The following is a 25313-nucleotide window of genomic DNA, read 5'->3' on the forward strand; positions in this document are numbered from 1 at the left end:
ATTGACCTAATATTGACTTTCCCAAAGATTAAGCTTCCACAGATTGGCTTGGGAGAGAAACAGAAGCACAAATGTTTCTGACTGGAGTATTCCTGTGTATGCACCAATTCAGCAAAACACCGAATGTTGTTTACCTTTATGCATAGTTTCTCTGAATCAATAGCTCAGTCCCTGATGAAGTAGAAGTGATTATTTCTGAGCAGATGAGTTCATTTTGGTCTTTTGATGTATACTCAGAAGGGAAATAGTGTGAAAGAATACTGATTTTGAGAGATTGTCCACACCAACATCTTCATTTGAATGACATAATAGGGATTTTCAGCAGTTCCTTAAATTACTTGAATGAGTCTCACATGACATAGAGTGGCAGCCTCAAATACCATACAACACAATGAATACTTAAATTGAATTTTTTTTTAATTTTTTTTTTTTTTTAGCAAGGGGGAACATGAATCCCATGGTAGAGGATTGTTTTATGAGGAGTATACACACGGAGACTGAGAGGCACAGCAATCACACTTTGAACAAATTAGTCCTTTAAATAAATGCATTCATAAAACCACTTACAAATTATTCTTTAAATATACTAACCAAACTATGAAGTTAGAATGAAACAATTTTATAGCATTTTTTTTGTTTTGCATTACTACAAGCTAGATATCCAAAATCCCTAGTAACTTCAGCTAACTTTTTCTCCGAGTGAATTTTACTAATTAATTTGTGAAAATTTTTATTTATTTTATGTTTCTTCACACTACTGGAGACTCATTCTTTGCTTTTTCCTGGGTGGCATTTTTCATATTTTGAAAACCAAAGAGTATAAGAAATATTTAATGGACTAGGAAACAGTGGTCACTTCTTCATAGTGGGAGGAAACTGGAAAGGTCAGTGAGTCTGCACTCTACTATTCCATTTGTTTTAGGCAGGTATGATTAACTAATAAGGGATTTGTATAAAGAAAAATGGATAATTAAGAGATTGCTTTATTCCAAAGCAAAATATGAAAACAACTCTGAAACAGAACAGTGTTTTAAAAAATAAAAGAAAGTGAAAAGCTCAATCAACCCAAGGGACTGGAAATAGATAAAAGAAGGAAAAATAAAAGTGTTTGAATAGAAATTAGCTACATTCACAGCAGAGAAATCAGGTGTATTTTCAGTCAAGACATATAAAAAGGTATCAGAAGAAGGTAATCTGGGTCACAGTGTTAAGAGATGACTGTATCATTGTTTGCAATGGATGGCAGTAGGCCAGGAGCACATTAGCAAAAGAGAATCACTGGAAACAGTTAAAACTGTGATGTAGGTTGCACATTTCCAACATTATCTGCAGCCTTTTTCACTTCATAAAGCTTTGTTATAATGTACTATGTAACAATATCTCTACTGTAAACTCTTTGACTGGGATTGCAATACACAGTTATTTATCTAAATTTGTGACATTTAGTGTTTACCTCTCTGTTCCCCTACTAGTTTTTTGGTAACGATTTGTGCTTTTCACCTGTTTTTCACTCCTATATATGATGAATGTTACCACACAGCACCATGTCGGTTAGTCATTTTCACATGTTCCCTCTTCCCAAGACACTTTTCTCAAGACTGGCTGATTGTAATTTCTGATTACTTCTGGAAAAGCATTTAGTTATCTGGAGTTGCATATGAACACTATTGTATAACCCAGCATCAGTTTAGTATCTTTTCTGGGATCTGCTTTTCAAAGATTTCCATCTTTCCATCTTTCCATCTTTATTTATAAGACAACAAAAAGGAAACCTATTTATTGTACTTCCTCTTGTTATTTTTTTTTTTAATATTTAATTAATTCATTAAGTCATGATTTTGACTTTACAATGAGTACTATTAAAATACCTGAAACACTATCAGCTACTTCCACTAATTTGAATTCTACTATTATCTGTCCAGAGAAATTTGCATTGCTACCGTAGTAGAGACAAAATAGATGCAACCGCGTAATGCACCCCTGTTCAATTCTGTTTCTGTCCAGTTATTTTGTTTCCTGACAGGAGCTGTTGAACTGTATGTTGTCAGTAAATATTAACAAAAGAACAGTTTATTTACTACAGATCCGTAAAGTTAAATACGTAGTAAATATATTTAATCTATTTTTCATCAATATCACAAACGTACAAAAACTAATCATATCTAAAGGAACAAAATACAGCTTTATTCAGTGTCTAGAGATTGTTAATTTACCCAGTCCTCCTTGATTTAAAAAATCCTGAAACATTTTTTGAAGACCTAAGTTATTCAGTTACTTAGCAGTAAAGTATTCCATAAGAGGAAACTGACAATGTCAAGTTGGTGTATGTCTGTGAAGAGAAGTTGCCAAATTAGTGTATACTGTGATGAAGTTATAAAAGACGTACCCATCATTAATCAATTGACATGATAAATACTTTCTGACTACCTGCAAAATGAGGGGATATTTTCCAAGTTTTAGATCCCTCTGCATGACAAGAGGGAGACAGAAGATTAAGTAATACATTGTTTAGAAGCAGAGTGCTTAGTTTAAATTTAACTAATAACTAACAGATGTATTGTAAGTAAGAAACTAAGGAATTATAACTAACATCATCAGTTGTTTCTTTGGATAGATGTATTGTATGTCAAAATTTTCAAAAATTGTAAGGCTTATTTAATAATTATGTGAATATAAGCAACGCAAAAGCATCCAGTCTTTGGAGCAGTTATGGAGGGTGATCCCCAGTGCTGATAAAATAAAGAATCCTGCTTAACAGTACAACTGACCCTGCTATTAAGTTTGTTTCTTCGTTTCACTATGTCAGTGTTATTGGAATGACCGAATACGCAGTAACTTTGCTTAAACATCGCTTATGTCTGCCTGTAACTTTGTAATGAAGTGAACCTGCCAGCTGACAATGGCCAAAATGACAGCTAGACAGCTAGTTCTCTCCATCTTGTACTTGTAACCAACTTGAATTTGCAAAGAAACACTATATCTATTCATAATAAAAAAAAAAAAAAAGAGATGAAATAGTGAGCTGTGTTTGGAAAAATTGTGTTTAACCATTACTTCATGTAAACTGGAGGAGAGAGGAGAGCTATTAAGGAGTCATGGAACATCTCATATTCAGAATGTAGTATAAGTTTGATTTTCAGATAAACACACAGAGGTACTGAAGTATAAAAAGGTATTCCTTCAGGAAGACTTTTGAAGTATCTTTAAGCTAAAATAATTCAATGGATTTGCTGACTTTTAACTTTTGTCTTCAGGTATAATTATTCACTTTGAGACACAAAGTCACTCACAGAGGTTATGTTATTGTTTATCTTTAACACCATAAGTCCTTCCAACACTACTGCAAACACTCTTTCTTACTTCCAAAACACTGCTTTGATTCTTAATTGACCTTTCCACTTGTATTGAGTCTGTATTCTTGTGAGCTTTGTGTAGCTTCAGTGTACCAACATTAAGTATTTGATTAGGGCGTCAACTTGTAAATTTCTCTCCTTTTCTGATGTATGTCAGTGAGCCATGCACAAAAGAATTATTCCATTGTGAAACACCCAAACAAATTTCTAGAGATGCCTTTAAGGCAGAAAGTAACCATATTTATTGTGTAACTAGTGACATTCTCAATAAAACCATGGCCACAAATATAAAAAAACCTTGCTTTCCAATTGGCTTTTTTCTTTACAACCTACATGCTGCCTTTGAGGCTGGAATGAAGCAAGCTGTAAATGAAATAAAACATGTAATTCTGGTAGAGAACAAGTCTTGGAGGGAAAAAAAAAAAAAAAACAACAACAACAAACAACCTGATTAGTAGTATCCTTTAAAAAGAAAAAAAAAAAAAAAAAGAAAAATAAAAAAGAAAAAAAGAAGAGAAAAAACCTCATTTCTAGGATTTATAATGTTGTGAATAAAATTACATACTCAAAAATACAAATGAGAATTGAATAAGCAAATGACAAAGAGCCTTAAAGCAACTATTGACAAAAAAATAGTAAAACAGATTACTTCATTTAATAGAATAATGTATAATAGGTATCAAAATATAAATTACTAAGCATTATCACTCTTTATTGTTTACATTATGTTGTGAAAACAAACCTAGTGGGATGTAGATATTATCAAAAAATGTACCCTCTATTATTATACAGCAAGAGCATTTTTCTCTGCATTCAAACAATGCCTTTGGTGTTGCCTCTTTCAAAGGAATTTTAAAACTATTAGAAATTATTATAAAATTATAGTGGTTATTATAAGTTGTTATCATTAATCAATAGTATACACATTATATTTAATTATATTTTATTGCTACAATTAATATTATTAGAAACTTCAAAATCCTTTGCAGATTTAGAAAAATACAGCATTTTAAAATGGACACAGATGTCACTTGAGGCTACTCAGAATAGCTTGAGAGCTACTGTTAAAATGAGGACTATAAAAGAGAACATATCTGAAAACATACAAGCAAAATACGTGGGCAGCACCTAACCTTTTTAGTGGTACAGACCTGCAGTTACTGAGTTCTTTTAAACAGCTTTAAACAAGAACACACTGCTGGCTGTTCACTGATGATTTTGCAGGCGAGAAAGTCTAATCTAAAAGGCCAGCTTTTTTCATGTTCAAAATTCTGTTGTTTTAAAATATAAATATTGGCTTAACTGTCTTGGCTTAGCCATGATCCAACAGTGACCTTTACCTTTTTATCCTTAACAGTAGTTATCTGCAAAAATAAGAATCGTGATGATAACCATGCTCCATAAACATGTGGTGAAAGTTTCTTAGCGCTTAAGCATTGTGAATATGGGGCCTACTACCTAAAACAGAGCACTTACCTATTCATACTTCTACCCCAAGTGCAGAATAGTGATGCTGACGTATCAACAAAAACATCTTAGTTCAGTTCAGAAATTCAGTCTTGATTTGAATCTCCTGACCCTCCAAATGAGCTCCAAGTGCTCATCAGCACTCAGAACATGAGACTAGAGCAAGTTCAATGTAAAAACCTCTGAAATGTGTTTATGGCAGATTTTCACACTTCAGTAGCAACTGTTCAACTTTGTAAATTAGTACTATCTGATGTCGGAGCTGTTTAATTTAAAACCAGACCACAGAAATCTCCAGTATCTTCATACCTTTGAATTGAAGTGTGGGCACAGACTGGCACAGCTCCTGCTGTTACTGAAAGCACAATGAGTAGCTAGGTGGGCACAGAAATCTTCAACAATGGTATTAGCCAAAAGGAAATTGAAGCAGGTGGGAATCCTGCAGTTAGAGATGTTTTGGATGAACAAGTTAATACTGGGGAAAATAGCGGAGTTTGCCAATAACCCTTGGGAATCATGAGTGGCTGCTGGGTTCTTCATTGTCCTCAATATGGAGTGTGTTTGGGACAGTATTGTCCTTCTGCTGCCTAGATCCAGAGGCCCTGCTTTCAGGGTAGGTGGGTCTGGAAGAAAATTGCTACACCGAGGTGCGAGGTTTGGTTCTAGGGTTTTCACAACTGTACATTACAGAGTGGGGACCTGCAGGCTCAGAGCAGATGACACCATGCAGGGAGCAATGCATGACTTGCTAACTCAAAGACTGAAATATATTCATTTTCTCTTGATTAATATTTATTAACTCTTAGTAAATACTTGAAGGAGTAGAATTTCTGGTGCCTAAACATGGTCATTACTTTACAGAAATGTGTTTGACTCAACTGAGTATGGTAAGCAGTGTTTCATCAGAATTAAAGTGACTGTTGGTTGAAATGTTGTTGATTGCTAGATAAAGATTGGCCAGCTAAATCTTTATTCCATACACCATCTACCTTATGATGTATGTATATGTCAAAGTCACACCTCACTGCTTTGGCAGGAATAAGGTGAGATGTCAGATTCCCTTTATGAAAAGCAGACCCACAGACTCTCGTGCAAATTTTGTTTTCTCCCCTAAAATGTCTAATTCCCATTTTTAAAATAAATAGTATCACTTATGTATCATGCAATATACCTGAAACATTTTTATGAAGTTAAACATTACATTTTTAAACCTAAAAACTAGTGACAAGAGGGTTGCGTTAACTCCTCTGTGCAAGTAGCACAAAATGTATGTCACCACATCTCAAACTCAGAGGAGTTTCATTACATCCTCTGAGTGTTAATTGAGCAATTTGACATTATAAGATTTATTACCTAATTATACCATTAACTGAAAACTTGTATCCCATTCTATACTTGAAGTAGTATCTTAAATTTATTTCTATTCCTGAAATAACAAAACATTTAATTATCTAAGCTTCCCAATATTCTCATAGTTTTCTGTGTCATTAAAATATTAATACAGGCAAGTAAATGTATGATAAAATATTATTTGCAATATAATGTGTATATGTCTTATAGTTATTCTTGGAGTGCCCTATAACACCATTCGATGTTCATTTGTGTCACAGGGCACAATCCACCCCTTTGAGCACTTAAAAAATACAAAAAATGTTTTAACTTTAATTCAAGTGTTGATGTGATAAATTGTTGTTTACTATCATTTGGAACATTACAAAACATCTGAGGCTATTCACCATGTCTGTATACAAATTTCTCAACTTAATTAACATATGGCAAGTTAGCAGATTGCAATTTAATGCCATTTTGGCACATGATGCTGACTCACGGTTAAACAAAGGGGCTTGAGACAAGTTTATATATATGAAGATTTATTAACAGGGCAGTTATGTTTGAGGAAAATTAAAAACAAGGAGACAAGGAGAGAGGAAGAAGGGGAGGGGAGAATGGAGGAAGAAGAGAGGGAGGGGGAGGTAGGTGATGTTGTTGCCGACTGCATGCTGCTTGACTCCTAAGGTCTCTGAATGAACATTATTGTCACCCTAAATGAAACCAAAAGCAACAACCCACGGCTAGGAAAAAGGGGGAAGGAAGGAGTGATCATTGGCAGTCACTGTCCACAGAATCTGTCGTTGTGGTCTGCAGGTGCGAGGCCGTGGGAGCATAAGAGCAATTGCATGGGAATAGCAGACAAAAACGTTGGTGCTGAGGCTCCAGAAAATGTTCCCCTAGCAGCTTGGGTGAAGGAGTATGGAGCTGAAGCTGGAAAGAAGCCTACAGAGTTGCAGATAGAAGACTCTTACAAAACAAAAGGAGAAGCCACCTAAGGCAATGTGCAACACCTCTCAAGCCAGTGGGGATCAGTTGTTTATAGGGTTAAAGTTATTCCTGAAATAATTTAGCTTATCCTCGCCTCTCTGAGTCCTGGCTAATTTATAAGCATATGCAGGATACAGTCATTTTTGGCAGTGACATTGGCTTGGTCATTATGGAAAGGAAGAAGAGTGACAGCAGCACTCCCTCTTCCTCTGCATAGTCCCACAACCTGAGCAGTGCCTCAGCTCCAGCCCCTCTCTGCTGGTAAAGTGATTCTTATGGCTGTTACTTCTGGGAAACCTCAGCACTTGTGAAAAGGGAAGAGGAAAGAGTTGATTGATTCTGCCACTGTTTTCGGTGTCAATAGATATTGTATAGAATATCCCATTTCACAAAAAATCACGTATATGAAAAAATGACATATATAAAAACCAAAGAGGAATAAGTGGCTCAGCTACATAATCATATCATAGTTATAAAAGTGGCAGTCTTTAGCAATGGATTTTAACTAGATTTCAGTTGTTTTCTAAGGCAAAACTACAGTTTTCTGTAAAGAGCTATGGGAAACAAATTCATTTTAATGGTCTTCTGAGAAAAATGTGGAAAGACTGTGTTCAAGAATGACAGCATCCTGTTATTTGTGGCAATAATACATCCATAAAAAAAAAAATCATCAAAATGATTGTGAGTCTATATTCTTTAAAATACTTAAATATTTTTTCAAAGAGCAATAGATATATATTTACAGTTACACTGATATCTGAAGGCAGCAGCAGTCCACTTGTCTGATTTCTGACAAGTCTTAAGAGAGATGATCAGATGCATTTTCTATCTAGGTCACGGACATCACAGTATCACAATGTCACAGTATGTTTGGGATTCGAAGGGACCTCCAAAGATTATATAGTCCAATCCTCCTGCTGGAGCAGGAACATCTAGGTGAGGTCACACAGGAACATGTCCAGGCAGGTTTTGAATGTCTCCAGAACAGGAGACTCCACAACCCCCCTGGGCAGCCTGTTCCAGTGCTCTGTCACCCTCAATGAGAAGAAGTTTTTTCTCAAATTTAAGTGCAAAGTCTTGTGTTCCAGCTTGATCCCATTACCCCTTGTCCTATCATTGTTTGCCACCGAGAGGAGCCTGGCTCCAATCTTGTGGCACTCACCGTTTGTATGTTGATAAACATTAATAAGATCACCCCTTAGTCTCCTCTTCTCCAAACTAAAGAGCCCCAGCTCCCTCAGCCTTTCTTCATAAGGGAGGTGCTCCACTCCCTCAATCATCTTTGTTGCCCTACGCTGGACCTTCTCCAGCAGTTCCCTGCCCTTCTTAAACTGAGGGGCCCAGAACTGCACACAATATTCTAGATGGGGTCTCACCAGAGCACAGTAGAGGGGAAGGAGAACCTCTCTCGATCTACTAACCACCTGCCCTGTAATACACCCGAGGATGCCATTGGCCTTCCTGACCACAAGAGCACAGTGCTGGCTCATGGTCATCCTGTTGTCCACCAGGACCCCCAGGTCCCTTTCCCCTACACTGCTCTCTAATACGTAATTTCCCAACCTATACTGGAACCTGGAGTTGTTCCTGCCCAGATGCAGGACTCTACACTTTCCCTTGTTAAATTTCATCAGGTTATTCCCCGCCCAACTCTCCAGCTTGTCCAGGTCCCGCTGGATGGCAACACAGCCTTCTGGCATGTCAGCCACTCCTCCCAGCTTAGTGTCATCAGCAAACTTGCTGATAGTACACTCAATTCCCTCGTCCAAATCATTAATGAATATATTGAATAATATTGGCCCCAGTACTGACCCCTGAGGCACTCCACTAGATACTGGCCTTCAACTGGACTCCGCACCATTGACCACCACTCTCCGGCTTCTCTCCTTAAGCCAGTTTGCAACCCACCTCACTACTCTATTGTCTAGACCACACCTCCTCAACTTAGCTGTGAGGATGCTGTGGGAGACTGTGTCAAAGGCTTTACTGAAGTCAAGGTAGACCTCATCCACCGCTCTACCATCATCCATCCACCTTGTTACATTCTCATAAAAGGCTATAAGGTTGGTCAAGCATGACCTACCCTTGGTAAAGCCATGCTGACTGCCCCTAATAACCCTGTTATCCTTGATATGCCTTGAGATGGCACCAAGGAGAAGCTGTTCCATTACTTTCATAGGGGCAGAGGTGAGGCTGACCGGTCTATAATTACCCAGGTCCTCCTTCTTGCCCTTTTTGAAGACTGGAGTGACATTTGCTCTCCTCCAATCCTCGGGCACCTCTCCGTTTCCCAAGACTTGGCAAAGATGATGGAAAGCGGTCTCGCAATGACTTCAGTCAGCTCCCTCAGCACCCGCAGATGCATCCCATCTGGACCCATGGATTTATGGATGTCCAGACTATTTAATTGCTCCCTAACCCAGTCCTCATTGACTAAAACAAACTCCTCCACTGACCTGGCTTCATCCAGGGTCTCAGGGGTACAGGGGTCCCCAGGACAGCCTCCAGCAGAGTAGACAGAGACAAAGAAGGCATTCAATAATTCTGCCTTCTTTGTCTGAATGACTCAATATTGCAGTAAATGAAGAAGCTGCCATATAGTATTTGTCTGGGAGGATGTGAAATGGATTTTGAATCTTCAATTCATAGGATAGAGCATTTCTTTTTAGAATCAAGCCGTATGTTAGAATGGAACCTATTGCATGCCTAGAAACAATATTTTCCTAGTGGGTATACTGTTCATGTGACGTGGAGATGGGAGGAGAGAGGTCACTCTGGAAACTTTTCCCTGCCATCAAAAGCTGTGGCTCTTCTTGCTGCCAAAGGTCAACCACTGGCACAAAGCACTGCTTGTGTTTCCTCCCTTCCTCCAGTAGTCATAACCAAAGCAAGATGCAAAACCCATGCCCAGCGTACTGCCATGCCACAGATGACCCCTCAGTCCCTGGGGAGAACCTCCCTGGTGGAGCTGCTGAGGCCTGTGGGGAAGGGTGGAAAAGGATGAACATGCAGTTGCTGACATCTAGACAAGGCTTTGAATTTTCTGGGCATTGTGTGGAGACTGTTTCTGACTCAGGACTGCAGAAGCCCATGACCCTTCCATCTTTTTGCATTCAAAGGTGTGAGACAGATTGGGCTGACGGAGATGTGTGAATGCAGCAGAGCACCAGATTGAACTGTGGGCTTATGCACCTTGGCCACCCTAACATTTTCAATTCCAAATGTCATTGCTCAGTGCTGATCTGTCAGAAAACAGCTGCTCAGATGTCCCCTGGGCAACTAATTTATATGTAAAGGAACTTGAAGTCTCTTTTGGGCTTTTCTGTGTGTCCTCTCAATGGCAGATTCAAACACATTAAGGGTATAACAAAGGTTGTTTCCTGGAATGCTTAACATTGCTTTGATACCCTGCTGGGCTGATGATGGGCAGTATGTGGGAGAAAAGAGCCTTCTGCAAGGCTGCTTCAGGCAGAGTAGAAAATTGTGCTGACACTTACGTCCATGCTGCCCATAGGGCTCTAGTTCCAGTAACCACTACTTCATCTACATTTGAACTCTGCTTCTGAAAGTCTTTGGTTGCTTTGTCTTAGACAGTGACATAAACTGTACACATTGTAGTGTGCTAGGATATCAGAGCAGAACAGTTGAGAAAAGAAGAAATTAAATAGGCCCTCAAAAGAAGAAATTAAATAGACCTTGTTACTTCAAAATATAAATCCTGATTCAAGGAAGCATCTTCACAAGAGTATTTAAGAAAAGTTGTCAAACTGGTATACCGTACTCCCATTCACCACTGCTTCTAAGTAGGAGTTATTTACAATTTTTAAGCGTTTACCATTTATCTTTACAGTAATGACGAAATGTGATGTGGAATTCATAACTAACAGAAAATTAAGAATGATAGAATGATAGAATGATAGAATGTTCTGAGTTAGAAGGAATGCACAAGGATCATTGATTCCAAACCCTGTCCATGCATAGGACAACCTCAAAATTCACACCATGTATCTGAGAGCATTGTCAAACCATGTCTTGAATACTGGTAGGCTTGGGGCTGTTACTACCTCCCTAGGGAGCCTGTTCCAGTGCTCCACCACCCTCTGGGTGAAGAACCTTTTCCTAATGTCCAACCTAAACCTCCTCTGGCACATCTCCCTGCCATTTCTTAGGGTTCTGTCATTGGTCACCAGAGAGAAGAACTCAGTGCCAGCTGTTCCTCCGCCCCTTGTGAGGAAGCTGTAGACCATGATGAGGTCTCTCTTTGGTCTCCTCTTCTCCAGGCTGAACCAAACAAGTGACTTTAGCTTCTCCTCATACAGCTTCCCCTCTAAACCCTTCACCAACTTTTTAGTCCTCTTCTGGCCACCCTCCAGTAGCTTAATATCCTCTTTATCCTGTGATGCCCAGAACTGCAAACAGTGCTCCAGGTGAGGCCACACCAATGCAAAGCAGAATAGGACAATCACCTCCCTCACCCGGCTGGCAATGTTGTGCTTGATGAACCTCAGGACACGGGTGGCCCTCTTGGCTGCCAGGACACACTGTTGGCTCATGTTCAACTTGCCATCAATCAGAATCCCCAGATCCCTCTCTGCAGAGCTGCTTTCCATCATCTCATCCCCCGGTCTCTCTGTACAGACAGGGTTGCCATGTCCCAGGTGCAAAATCCAGCACTTGCCCTTGTTAAGCTTCATGTGGTTGGTGATTGCCCAGTTCTCCAATTTGTCTAGATCCCTCCGCAGGACCTCTCTGCCCTCAAAAGTGTTATAGATCACACTTTTTAATCCTCTCTACTGTTCATTTGCATTTAAAAATCTATCTTGCATCAGACACCTATACTCCAATATATTTTTCACAAGAGTAACTGGCTTATTGGCGATGGTGTGTAGGCTGCGATTCATTTTAAAGGAACTTGCTTTACACTGACATGGGGAGGTAGAAGTTGTATCTTTATAAATTCTGTTTGACAGAAAATTGTTCCCCTTTCTCCATCTTAATTCAAATCTTCATGTTTGTTTTTTTTTTTTACACTTGCATACATTAATTAAACAGCAACAGAGACAACTCATTTCTCATAACTCACTGCATGAGTATCAGATAACGACTTTTAGCTAGTTTTAGCTAAACCTAACTAGACCATTAGTTTTCATAGATTTTTGTTTAAGAATTGTCCAGTGAAACATTTTTCATTTTAAATTTAAGGTTTATTGTCCTCATGATTCTCTGTAGTTTGACTTCCTGTAAGATACAGAATATTAACTTGTGCAATAGATGTTAGACATCATCTACCATAAGGATCCTCTGACTATCACAAATTTACAAGGTCGAATTCTTTATTAATGGATTTGACTTGATTTTCATGTGAAATGTTTTGGCCCATCTACAACCTGTTATTATAGGTAAGAATAGGAGCAGTCTTTAATAGCATCTTTCACGCCAAGAAATGCCTAACAGTCCTTAAATGCTTAGCCTTACTGATCTATTCTGAACAACCTTACTCCCTATTTGCTCCTTTAGTTCCGTATTTGCTACATGCAATTTTAACATTTGCCATGGATTTATGTATCCAAACTTAAATTTCTTAGAACAAAAAGGAAAGTCAAACATCACAGAAAGTTTTACTGTACTGTTTTTAATTATTAAGGGTGCTTTTCAAAGAAGACATATCCCAGAAGTGGATTGGTGTTTTCCATTTTTAATGGTCTTTTGAAAATTGTTAGAAGATGTGATGGTAGAAAGTATTCATCATTGTGTCATCGTTGTTGTTGTCATATAACTTATTTATGTTGGTATGTAAACCGATGTTTAGCATTTCAATTGATATTGTCTAAACGAAATGTTAAATCTTTGTCAATTATTTTAGTTGAAATAATATTGTCTATTTGTGATTGAAAACTGATATTGCAAAATAGAAAGTAAGCCAGAACAGAATAATTGGGAACAGAGTCTTGCTTGACTCCTCTGCATCTTCATTTTTCAATTATGAAATGTCGAAATTGATTACAGTTTTGGCTAATAGCTTTTTAGCTTTACTTCTGGAGTTTAAAAGGAGTGAAATATTGCTTTGTCTACTTGTTCTTTGCCTTCAAAGATAAAAGATGTTTTATTTCCTTTATAGAATATCACAAAAGGAAAGCAGATAATTATACCAAATAGTTATCTAAATTCCAATAGAAAGAGCAAATCTACTCTTACTGAAGAATTCAATAAGTTATTGAATTCACTGGAGATAACAGGTTTTCATGTCTTTATGAGTTAAAATTATACAAATGTCCAATTAGCATTATGAAAAACTATTTTTCCTGTATTTAGAAATGGTTTTTAAAGTTTTCTCATCTGATAACAATGAATGAAATATTAATATAAAAAATGCATTGTAATTGAAACAATGCAAGTGATGTAAGATGTTAAAAAACAGTGAAAATAAAACAATCTTCAAAGACAAGAAAATTAGTTTTCTAGCAATGTCCCTCACAATGTAAATATTCAAAATAAGAAGAAAAGCAAATGATGCTTCATTTTGAGAAATCTATAGAGGTATTATTTTCTGCTTGCTATGAATACATGTTGAAGATATAACTCTGTGCTTGCACTGATGGAGACTTGGAGGAATCTGAGTTATATTCCCCATGAAACATGCTTTAGAGCTGTTGCCGCATCACTTCATCTTTTTATGAACTAGTTTTCTGCCTCTATAGAATCGCAAAACAGCTAATGCAGACAAGTGAAAATGTCTCTTAGGACTCAAGTTATTTTCAAGACTCAAAGCTCTTGAGTAAAACGAATGTGTTTTAGAAATGCCTCTGATAAGCCATGTTTCCACCTGCATAGTACAGAATGCAGGGGAAGATATTTATATAGCTGGAAAAAAGAACCGATTAATACAATTAACAGGAACTCACAAGGAAAATATCTTTCAAAGTAATCTACATGGAAACACAGAACTGCTGCAAGAATTTTCAGTGACATGTTGTGCAATATATTCATGTTTTAGTCATTTTCTTTAGCTGTTTTCCACAATTTGTGACAAGGATTTGATAATCAATTTAATGCATATATGTGAGCCTTAAAACACACCTTTGACAGTTCAATGTCAATGATCATTCTATGAATTTCATATTTTCATAATAGAGAAAGACATGAGAAGCAGTGACTGATTTCAGAAATCCCTCTCTAGATTAGCACCAAATGTAAGTTTTGGTTAATTAATGAAAATAAACCTTGATATATACTTTAAAAGTACAAGAAAGAACTGAAGTTTCATTATATATGATCTGTTATTTCCTGGAAAAGCAGGACCAACAACATGGTCCTAATTGTAGTTCTTTTAACTTTATATTTACCTACTTCAGTAGTAAAAGAGCAATAAGGATCTTCAGCTATTATACTGAAAACAGAAACATGTCTCTAAATAGTAATACGGGATGGAAGAGGAGAAAGTGATGGAGTGAAGAGAAATTGATATTAATGCTAGTAATATCAATATCTTATCTTTTTACTTTTACCTAAAGTATTTGGCAGCAAGTAAAATGGATGCTTTTAGTCAGAATTATGAGAGATTTCCATTAATTCCTGTACTTGCTATGAAATTGTGAGAACAATATTTCTGTGGGATAAGTGATATCTATATGAGTACCTCACATAACCTGTTTACTTAAATATTTTTGAATGCAGAGAAATAGAATCAAAGTTATTAAAGTTTTATAACATTTTCTTCTTGAGATAATGACCATATGATTACAACAGTTAGTCACGTAATTATATTGGTACTTGAGTTTAGATTTCGTGAGTGGATCCAGTGATTCAATTTCTCTTGCGTGATTATACAGTGACATAAAAATTCGAAGAGATTTGTTACAAAGCAAAATGTGAATAATGTAAGTTATTACAAAGAGAACTTCTTCACTCCAAAGTTACTTAATCATTGTGTGTTTAGTTTATTACTACATTTTTTCCTTCTATTACTCTTAAGAAATTAGAACAAACTTTATAGGCTCTTAAGCTTCTGATTTATTTATTATGTAATCTGCTTTACATTTCTGTAGTCTGTGGATTTTCATTGCTAAGCAGCTGATTCTTGCACTTAATAAGAATAATTTATTGATAATATCTTCATCAGCCCTCCTGTTGATCATGCAATCATGTTTTTCAGATTCATCAACATATTACAAGAAGGCTGTACAGTAAAAAAGATGATGAGAAAATCACACTTCATTAGGCAAGAGTAAGAAGCTGTGGTGTATTCCTATTTAAGCCACAGAAATTAAAAATGAATAAATGAAAAGGTAGTTATATTCTGTAGATGGTGTAGACAGCATTGGCAAAACTATCTCTGTTTCTACATTAAACAAAATTATTTTCATTTAGTCACAAGATTTGGACCCTGGTCCCTGGTTTAGATGTGCCAGTAAGAGAAAATACTTTTTTCTGTTTTCATTTCTCCTTGTCCAACACAGACATAGAAAAAAAAGACATTATAATTAAAAAAAAAAAAAAACAAAAAAAACCAAAAAAAAACCAAAAAACTTATAAAACAAGAATAAACAGGAACAGAATTTAAAAATTCTATAAAAAGATCAGAAAAAGGAATGCAAAATTGCTTTCTTCTTTAAACACTTTATCTAGAAACTAAGGGAAGCAAAGTCTGTTCAGCATGTGAAAAATGTCTGACTGTTCTACCAAAGCTCTATGGATTCTTTAGGAGATCTGCAGGCCCACAAAGTGGATAAATTGATTCAATGCGCCATACATGAAAAATTATTTGAAAAAGAGAGCAGAACATGTGTTTTCAGTATTTTGGAATTACAATGGAAATATTTGAAAAACAACAACAACAACAAAACACACACACTTAAAAAAAAAAAAAAACTCAAGGCTTAAATCTTCTGGTTTATTTCAATTTCTGTCATCTGTGATTTTTAAAAAGTCTCTGACTGAGTTTCCCTTAATTTAGCTAGGTGCACAATTCAAGTGTATACATTTGTCACTGAGTGTCCTGGTTTTGTTAAAAGACAAGACCAGTTCTCTTTCAGTAAATTTTTCTTTCAGCTAAGTTCTTCTAAGTGCCTTCTAAGTAACTGCACTTTTCTAAATTTTTGCCTGCATGTTTTTTGGACACTGTGCTCCAAGACTGATAAGATGACCAAAGGAATACAGAAGAAACTCATGTTTAGATTTATTTCTGTGGTAACCAAGGTTAATTGATAACAAGACACATTTGCAAGGAGGGGCGGACAGAACAGGTGTCTAGAGCTTACCAGCTGAGTATTCCATCCAGTCCACATCATACACCCTAACAGGGGGAGATCAGGAGGGTCTCCTTCTCTTGGACCGTGGCCAACATCTGAAGAGGAACCTGCCTGTTGTCCCTGAAATCCAAGGCCTGAGACCCTGCATCCCTGAATCCAGTTCCGATTTGCTGTGAAGTCCTGCCCTTCTGGGTGCCTACCCAGTAGCTGTTGGGGTCATGCCAGCTCCATACCAGGAAAAGCTGCTACCCCAGAATATTCAAGGTTGGTTTTGTATATTTTGTATAATTTTCTCTATTTATTAGTAGCATTAGTAAAGCCTTTAAAACCTTTCCAACTTGCAAAACCTCTTTTCCTTCCTCTTTATCACTTTTTCCTATCTAAAAGAAGGGTGTGTGCAGGGGTAACAGAGAGCATCTGCCATGGTATATTGTCACCTTGTATTAAACCATGACACTGAGCCTAGCAGACTTATCACTGGTAAGTGGTAAAGTCATCTTCCTTATGCTAGAAAATAATTGTCTGTATGTTTATCATTAGCATTGGAGTTGCACTAGGGGGTCTCCAGAGGTCCCTTCCAACCCTCGTCATTCTGTTATTCTGTGATTCTATGATTTTAATATTTAAAATGTATTATCTCATGCTGTTTTTTCATATGTTAAATTCCGAGTGTTTGACTTTGCAATTTTAATTAATATCCTCTTAAGATCCTTATTGTTATATTTCCCATGTTTTAGGAGAAGCTGTATGACAAAAAGAAATTCCAGGAATCTAGTATTGAAGCCACATGATTTTCTAGGAATATACACCCTTACTACTGCACAAACTAAGTTGTTACCTGGTTTTTGGACCAATACTAAAGAGATATAGGAAATTTTGATCACGGGAAAACTGTTCAGTTCATGTAGTTTAAACCAAATCAGGAGTGAAGTCTTTTATTGATTTCTTAATGATATTTCATTAACCTAGTCAGTAGATCAGGATCAACATCATTGCAACAGAAAAACCATGGTCCTAGGGACTTGCAAAGTGTTAATACCTAAAAACTTCTAGGCACACTTCTGTAATAATTCTCAGAAAGTGTGTCTTACACATATGGAGTGATAGCAAACCTCCCTCTTCTCACAGGCAAGGGTTAGTTCCCCACTTCAGGGACTGTGGTTTTGCCATTTGCACACACTTCCTGCGGGATACATGGATGCTCCCATTTGTGTTAACCTGTGCTATGCCCTACAACCCACATGTCCTGAAGAAAGCACCCTGAGGAGGTCAAACTCACATTCCTGGCTTCTAAGGTGCTGCCCTCCTGGCTGTCTTGCCTAGGAAGCACCCACACAATCAATTCACAGGCATTTGTCTGCAGAAAACAAGGTTCAGAGTGCTCATGCAATAGCACTTAGCTTGAAAACCTAGAGCTATAATGAAAATAGCTGAACAGAAGGAATAGCTGACTATGAATTGTGAGAATAAACAGTCTGGATTTCTAATATAAAGCTTATGAGAACACACAGGGCTCTGTGGCAGCTCAGAAATTGGCACTTGAGCCATTTTTATGCTGGTTACAGTTTGTGAGGAGAGTGGGCAAAGAGGAGAACTATTAAAGATGTTGCAGTTCAATTCACTTGTGAACGTGATGTGGACCAGTCAACTCAGCCTGCTTTTGAGAGAAGCCCCTTCTTCTGGCCACTTAAGTTCTTGTATGCGGTCTGTTCCAAGACATCTAGTCATCCTCCTCCTCCCCCATGCTGGACACTGCAGCACCTCTCACCCCTTTCCTCCCTACCTGTGGTGTGGTCCCCACGTCCTGCTGTAAGCTTTAGGTCTACTGTAAGCTTTGAATTACATTATTTTGCTGTGTCAGTTGCTAGGATATCAAGGATTACCTTATGGCATTTTGCTTTACTTCTTTTTTATTTTTTTTTCACTTTTTTTGTTGCTGTTTTTGGTTTTGTGGTTTTGGTGGGGTTTTTTAACCCTAACCCTTTGAATCCCTTTCAAAGAGTGTATGGGTCAGGGCCAAGAGTCACCTCCTGTGATGTTGCTAAAAAAGCTTTCACTTACAACCAAATAAAATTAAGTTGCCCTTTCATTATTCCTTTCAATTTCTTCACATTTTTCAAAGTCCCCAGTTGTGTGCATAAGAACATGAATAGATATTTTGATTATATTTTTTCTTTGTGCTTAAAGTACCTGGTGCCCCTCTAGTGACTGTCACAGGTTGGGAAACACTGGTTTGCTTTTACCCGAAGTATCTGGCATCTGGGCAATTAGGAACGACGATATGAGGTTCAACGCTTGCTGTTTTTTCTATCCAGAGCAGAGACTGGAGAAAAATGTTTTACTGCTTTAAGCTTGTAGATCAGAGGAGAACATTGGACTGTTTGAACTTTTTAGCACTCTGAGCAGAGGAAAGCTGGCATGGGGTCAGTATGGACATGTACGGACAATATGGATGGCTTCTCACAGCCATCTGAGATTTAAACTGCTGAGGTCCTGGAAGTCATTCAGGACAGTGATTTGCACTCTGCTTATAATTGAAGATTTGATTAAGGATGATTGGGCTTTAATGAGGTTAGAAAAAAAAATGCAAAGGTCAGCTCCTGGCAAGTTTTCAGGTTTCTTCTTAGACAGCAATAGTACAGAGAAAAAGATGTCACTTTTCACAGTAGGAGAACAAACACATTTTTTTCTACACTTAGTCTTAAAACTGCAAGACATTTCAGCTGCATTTGGAAGCATTACATAGCCTTATTTTCAGGCAGTGTTATCCACCACCCATAATCACAAGTAGAGTGTCTTTGTTCTGTTCATTTTTTTCTGTCATATTAACACCTCTAGTTGCCAGACCACACAATTTCCTAGATTCTAACCCTATGAGCCAAGAAAGCAACACTGGTGGTGAACCATTTGTGACCCTCTACCAATAATTGGAAGTGTTAACTTAAATTAAAGGTCAATATTTTAACCTTACAAAATCATCTGCAAAACTGTCAAAATAAAATGACTGAGCACTCAGTAATTTCAAAGCATTGTTAGAAATAAAGGACTATGAAGGACTTCCTGCCTTGAACAATCTCATGCTATATGAGAAAGACTCAACACAGAATTTCTTTGATGAATTTTTATTTACTCTCAATATACTTATGCATTTCTGTGGCAGCATGGTAAATATAACTATATTTTTAAAAATATATTTAAATTAAAATATTAAAATTGTACATTGAAACCATGTTTATTTTATTTTTATTCTAATGTTCTGAGTCATTAATGTAAAATGAAAACAGACACATTTTTTAAAGCCTGAATTTTTACTTTGGAGCTGTCTTGCTAAAGTAAAATGATTTTCCTTGTTATATTCTATGACTTGTTTATTCAGCTTATATATGGAAATATAAAATCTGATTGTTTAAATATTATTTTTTAAAACAAATATTTTGCAAATATCTTGTAAAATAAGTTCCATTTTATCCTCTGTAGAACATATTGAAATAGACACTCTCTTTAAGAGACTTCATTTTTCAAATCTGCATATTTAACTTCCATTCGGTGTCATAGTATTGCAATCTGCTGCATATAGTACATATATATTCAAGGACCTTGTATTGTGACAGCATTGTAGTAGGAAGAAATTTTTGAAAGGGAATAATACCATAAGAAAGGGAAATGTTTTCACTTTCACCCTGATTGTTATGAACATGTATCAGCAATCATTTAATCAATGGGACTAGATGAAATTTGTGAAGAGAAAACTTATTTCTCTTGCATCATTAGTATTTGAATATTAAATTATTTCAGATGTGTGAAAATGGCTGAGGAAAAAGACATGAAGTATGGTGTAAAATCTTGGTATTACTCCTTGATTGCATTCATGAGAAGAAATTGAATAGACTAACATTGTTGCAGCGCTTTTTCTCTGGGGACAAAACTGCAAAATCTATTAAGCTTATTTGCCAGCATACTCACATCTACTTGACTATTGCAATGGATAGTAATAAAAGTATGGGTCAAGCAATTAGTTCTTGGATACCATTATAGAGTTTGAATCTGAATGAAAATCACAGGTGAAAACACAGATACAGTCCCTATGCTTTTTTTTACATGTCTTAAGATTACATTTTACTGGCACAACGCTTATGAACTCTCTCTATAGACAACAGGACAGCCCCTTGGTGATATTATTTTCAAATATTTTTTCAGATATCATGTAATAGTCATTTTTTGACTACTTTTGTAAAATCTCACTCAATGTCTGCTATCAAAAGAAAAAAAAAATCACTTTTTTTTTATATTTGTCACAGTAGGCACATGAAGTCAAAGTGCTCAGGAGTGAGACCTCAGTTCTGAATGGAACAATACTTCAAACCTTACTGCTTTCTTCTAGTATGAGCACAATACAACAGTGGTACAATGTTATTCTCATTCCAAATGTACACAATACCACAACATAACAAGATCGCTAGCTACCATACTGATGCGTCATTATACAGATTTCCTTCTGCCTTCTAGAATTAATGTCCATCAGTCAGAAGGGTATTTGTTATTTTGTGACCAATGATTTTATGTGGATCCACTGTCCCTCTCCTTCCTTATATGACTAACCTTTTGTCCAGAATACTTAAGCATACAACAGTAATGGTAAATAAAACTGATAGGCAGGCAGACAGAAATACATTCAGAACTGCAAGTTAAGTGATATCAACTCTGTTACTCCTAGTGTTTTGAAATAACTTAGTTCTCAGTTGTCTTCTAATTCAGTCAAGTTCAATGGTAGAGGATATTTTATTTTTGCCTGCAGTTATCCTTACGTGATGAATTAAGAGTTAGAACCGTCTCTGCATTAAGAGGAAATGTTTAGTCTCACACTATGTGTATTTTCCTTCTGCATCAGACATGGAAATGGAGACAAACATCATCAAAAATAAAAGTAAATTGGACATCCTGCAGGTGTTTGTTTTGTTTTGTTTCATTTCTGTACATATCCATCTAATACATGTTAATCAGATAACTTGATCAATATTTTTAGAGATATATATGGCGAAAAGAAAAATCATCCAGCTTATAGGTACATACACATAACTCCAACAATGGAAATGATTCTTCTTGAGAGATAAGGTAAGATGTTCTATAAACAAATGCCAAGGCTGAGAATCAGTTATTTGTGATAATATAGCTAGAAAAAATTCAGAGAAAAAAAAAAATCTATCTTTACTACCTTCCTAAATGTACGCATAACTAGAGAATTTTGAATAAACAAGCTACAGCAGTTAAAAACATATATTGGGCAACTTGATCATCTTGCTTTTATGGTCATTACTGAACATTTTCTGTGATATTACATCTGTTGAATGTTCATCCACTCTTCTAAACAACCTTAAAATCTGAGCACGGCAGAAGACTGATTTCAAGGTGCTGTTCTCAATGTTAAAAGGTTTAATCTGACAACTACCACGTGTATGTAGAGGTGCTTAGAGTTTTACTATCAAGTAACTGATTGTTCACCAAATTAGTGAATAACATGAGACAGTTATGGCAAATTAATAAGTTGCTTACTGATTCTAACTTACACACTTTCTTAGCTTTGGTATTGATGATGTGCAAAAAACTAAAATAGATGTGTGACTGTTGCAAGGGCTTCAGTAACAGAAAGGTAGATTACTGCTAAGATGAAAATATCTATACATCACATCTTGGAAATGCAATAACATTTTATGTGGTAGACACACAAATGTCTAGCCACACTATAAGAAGCTTACTTTATTGCTACATTTAAAATTTGGAAGAAGAGAAATCCTGGAGATGCTATTTCATTTATACTACATAATAAATACATTCCTAGCAAGGCATAAAAGCCTGAAATGAAGCTAAAATTTTAAAAGAAAACTTATTGTGGAGTGGTGCACTTTGCACCCGAAATAAGATAATAATAGCAAATAAGCTGCATTTAAAGACAGAAAGACACACACACAAAAAAAAAAAAAAAAAAAAAAAAACAAACCAGAGGTATGGTGTCAGAGCTTTAATTACTGCAAAGGAGTATATTTCAGCAGATTGTAATGGGACCCTGCTGATTTTTAACCAATAAAGATTTGATACATAAAGTTAAGTACCAGGTTGCCATAGAAAAAAAGAAAAATGCCTATCTGCTCCTCTGACTTACATTTACAGGCAATGCTGACACTGAGCTCTATCTGAAGTATAATAAATAGATGTTCTAATCAGCTCCTTTAACAGGAAGTGAGAAAGTAAAAATTGCCACTCTTTGAGAGTTATGTGCTTTTTGAAACATATGCCACTTGAATTTGAGAGTTTTAGCATGCCTCTGGGCTTGAAAAGTACCCCTAAGGGCAAACACAGTTTACATGGAACAGTTTTTACAGACTGTTTTCAGCAATCAGTTTTTCAAGGGTACTCATCCTCGATTATTAATTATTTATTTTTTAAAAAAATTTCTGGTGTTTGTAGTTCTTTTTGAGGTCATTTGAATGCATTATTGAGTCATAACTAAGGATCACGGAGAACAAACACAAGATCAGGGCAAGGACTGGTATGTTCTCTTAAACAGTACAGTTTTGCCCTTCTGAAATCACAACACTTTGAGTAGCAAAGGGTAGGACAAGCATTTTCCTGCAATTTTTGGTTGGTTGGGGTTTTTTGTTTGTTTGGTTTTTAGACAGAAAGCTATTGGGTATTTTCAGTTTTAGCCTAAGATATGACAGATTCTTCGGTGCCCCAGTTAAAGTCCCACTGTGTGCAACACACTGATGTAAAAAGTCCTTGTATATACCTACCTGGCAGTTTTATTTTTAAGTATTTTACAGAGGTACATAATTTCCCTTAACATGGTATGTTTTCTCATCTTGTCCTTTACTTATTAATGAACATTAGTGAACCTCCCAGGGAGGTTGTGGAGTCTCCTGCTCTGGAGACATTCAAAACCCACCTGAACATGTTCCTGTGCAACCTCACCTAGGTGTTCCTGTTCCAGCAGGAGAATTGGACTAGATGATCTTTTGAGGTCCCTTCCAATCCCAAACATACTGTGATACTGTGATACTGTGATACTGTGACATATTATTTCAATATTATTCACTATAAATTTGAAAATATGTGCGTATCTCTATTCATAAATCAACTAATGATATTCTTTACATGTAGAGGAAAAGGTGACTAAAATTTGAAGTTAAACTATAAAAGAAATCACAGATCGGTAGATTTCTTAAATTCATTTGGAATAGCTTATAAAAGGCAAGTCTGCTTATAAAAGGCCCAGTCTGGATAGGAATGGACATATGTTTAGACTACGAGAGATAAGCTAGATTTGAAGGTAGAACACTTACCTGTTTCCAAATACATGATTCCTAAGACAATGCACCTGCTTCATAACATCTCTATGCTGTTCCTCACACAGACAGTCCAGAACCACCTATTTTCAAGTTTCTATTTGGCATTAATCCCTAGAATTTCCAGTAACTCAATTTCCCTCTCCCTCCTCCACAAAAATAGCATGATACTGTATGGTATGGAACATCCCTTTAGTTAGCTGGGGTCAGCTCTGTCCCTCCCAACTTCTTTTGCACCCTCAGCCTACTCACCGGTGGGGTGTTGTGAGAAGCAGAAAAGGCCTTAATCCTGTGTACGCAGTGCTTGGCAGTAGCTAAAACATCCTTTTATCAACACTATTTTCAGCACAAATCCAAACCATAGCTCCATATCGGATACGATGAAGAAAATGAACTGTACTTTGAGACAAAGACAGCACAATAATTAATTTTCAAAAGAAAACATACTCTTTGCTTACTTAGAGAAGCATGTTTTACTTTGCTCAGAAAATGAGGATATTAGTCTGGCATTGTTCATTTGCCTGGTTCTTCCAATAGTGATTATCACTACTCTGGGTAGTTCCACACTCAGACATTATTAGCCCTTAAATTGCCACGTACTTAAAGTCTAGGTGTTGCTTTTGTTTTGCTTTGTTTGTTTTTGTTTGTTTTGGTTTGGTTTGGTTTGGTTTGGTTTGGTTTGCTTTGCTTTGCTTTGCTTTGCTTTGCTTTGCTTTGCTTTGGTTTTTTCCCCTGGGAACAGATAATGCTCATTGTTATAGTGAAAAAAAACAAATAATTTGAGATACATAGAAACAAAGTGTTGTCTATTATATAGTACTACACTAGTAAATTGGATAAATTCATCCATGTAGGAAAACGAATATCCCTTTTCATATTAAAATGTCAGCTGGCAAGTTCAAACACACTGTGATATCTAAAAAAAAAAAAAAAAAAGTGTTATCCTTTAACAATGAATTACAAAGAGCCTAAGTAGATTTCTCCAAGATATGGAAGATATTACTCTTTATCAAATGTGGAGATTGTTGTTGCTCATGTTTTCATTACGGTGTCAATATCCATCTTTTCTCTTTGCTAAAGGATTAAAGAAGTGTTGTGGAAACATCAATCTCAAAGACATATAGTGCTGACCATTTCTTTTTTGACTTCTCTTTTTATTCCAGAATCCATATATCTGCTGTTACAATCCAAGCAGTGGTTCAAAAACTTTCTTCTTTATCATGTGATACAACTATAAAAGTAATATTCTAAGAGGTTAACATTAGAATGAAAACTTGTAATCAAATATCTTATTAAAAAAATCTGCAGGTCAAAATTGAGATCCCTCCAGTTCTTTTTATCTGTACTTTTACTTGAAACCTGTCATTGCTTTCAAAAACTAATTCATAAGTATTGCAGAATGAACATGAAATAATACTGTGAAACCAGAGTCCAACATCTCAAAAAGTAATCCATGTCTCATAATAATATTTGTTGTTGTCAGAAGTAAGGATACTCACTCAAGGATTTCCACGAGGATCTAGGATTTTACTGTGGGAATAACCAGGTAAACACATGAAACATTTGGAAAAACAGCTAATCACATG

The sequence above is a fragment of the Patagioenas fasciata genome, chromosome 2 (genome assembly GCF_037038585.1).
Source record: "Patagioenas fasciata isolate bPatFas1 chromosome 2, bPatFas1.hap1, whole genome shotgun sequence".
Taxonomy (NCBI): domain Eukaryota; kingdom Metazoa; phylum Chordata; class Aves; order Columbiformes; family Columbidae; genus Patagioenas; species Patagioenas fasciata.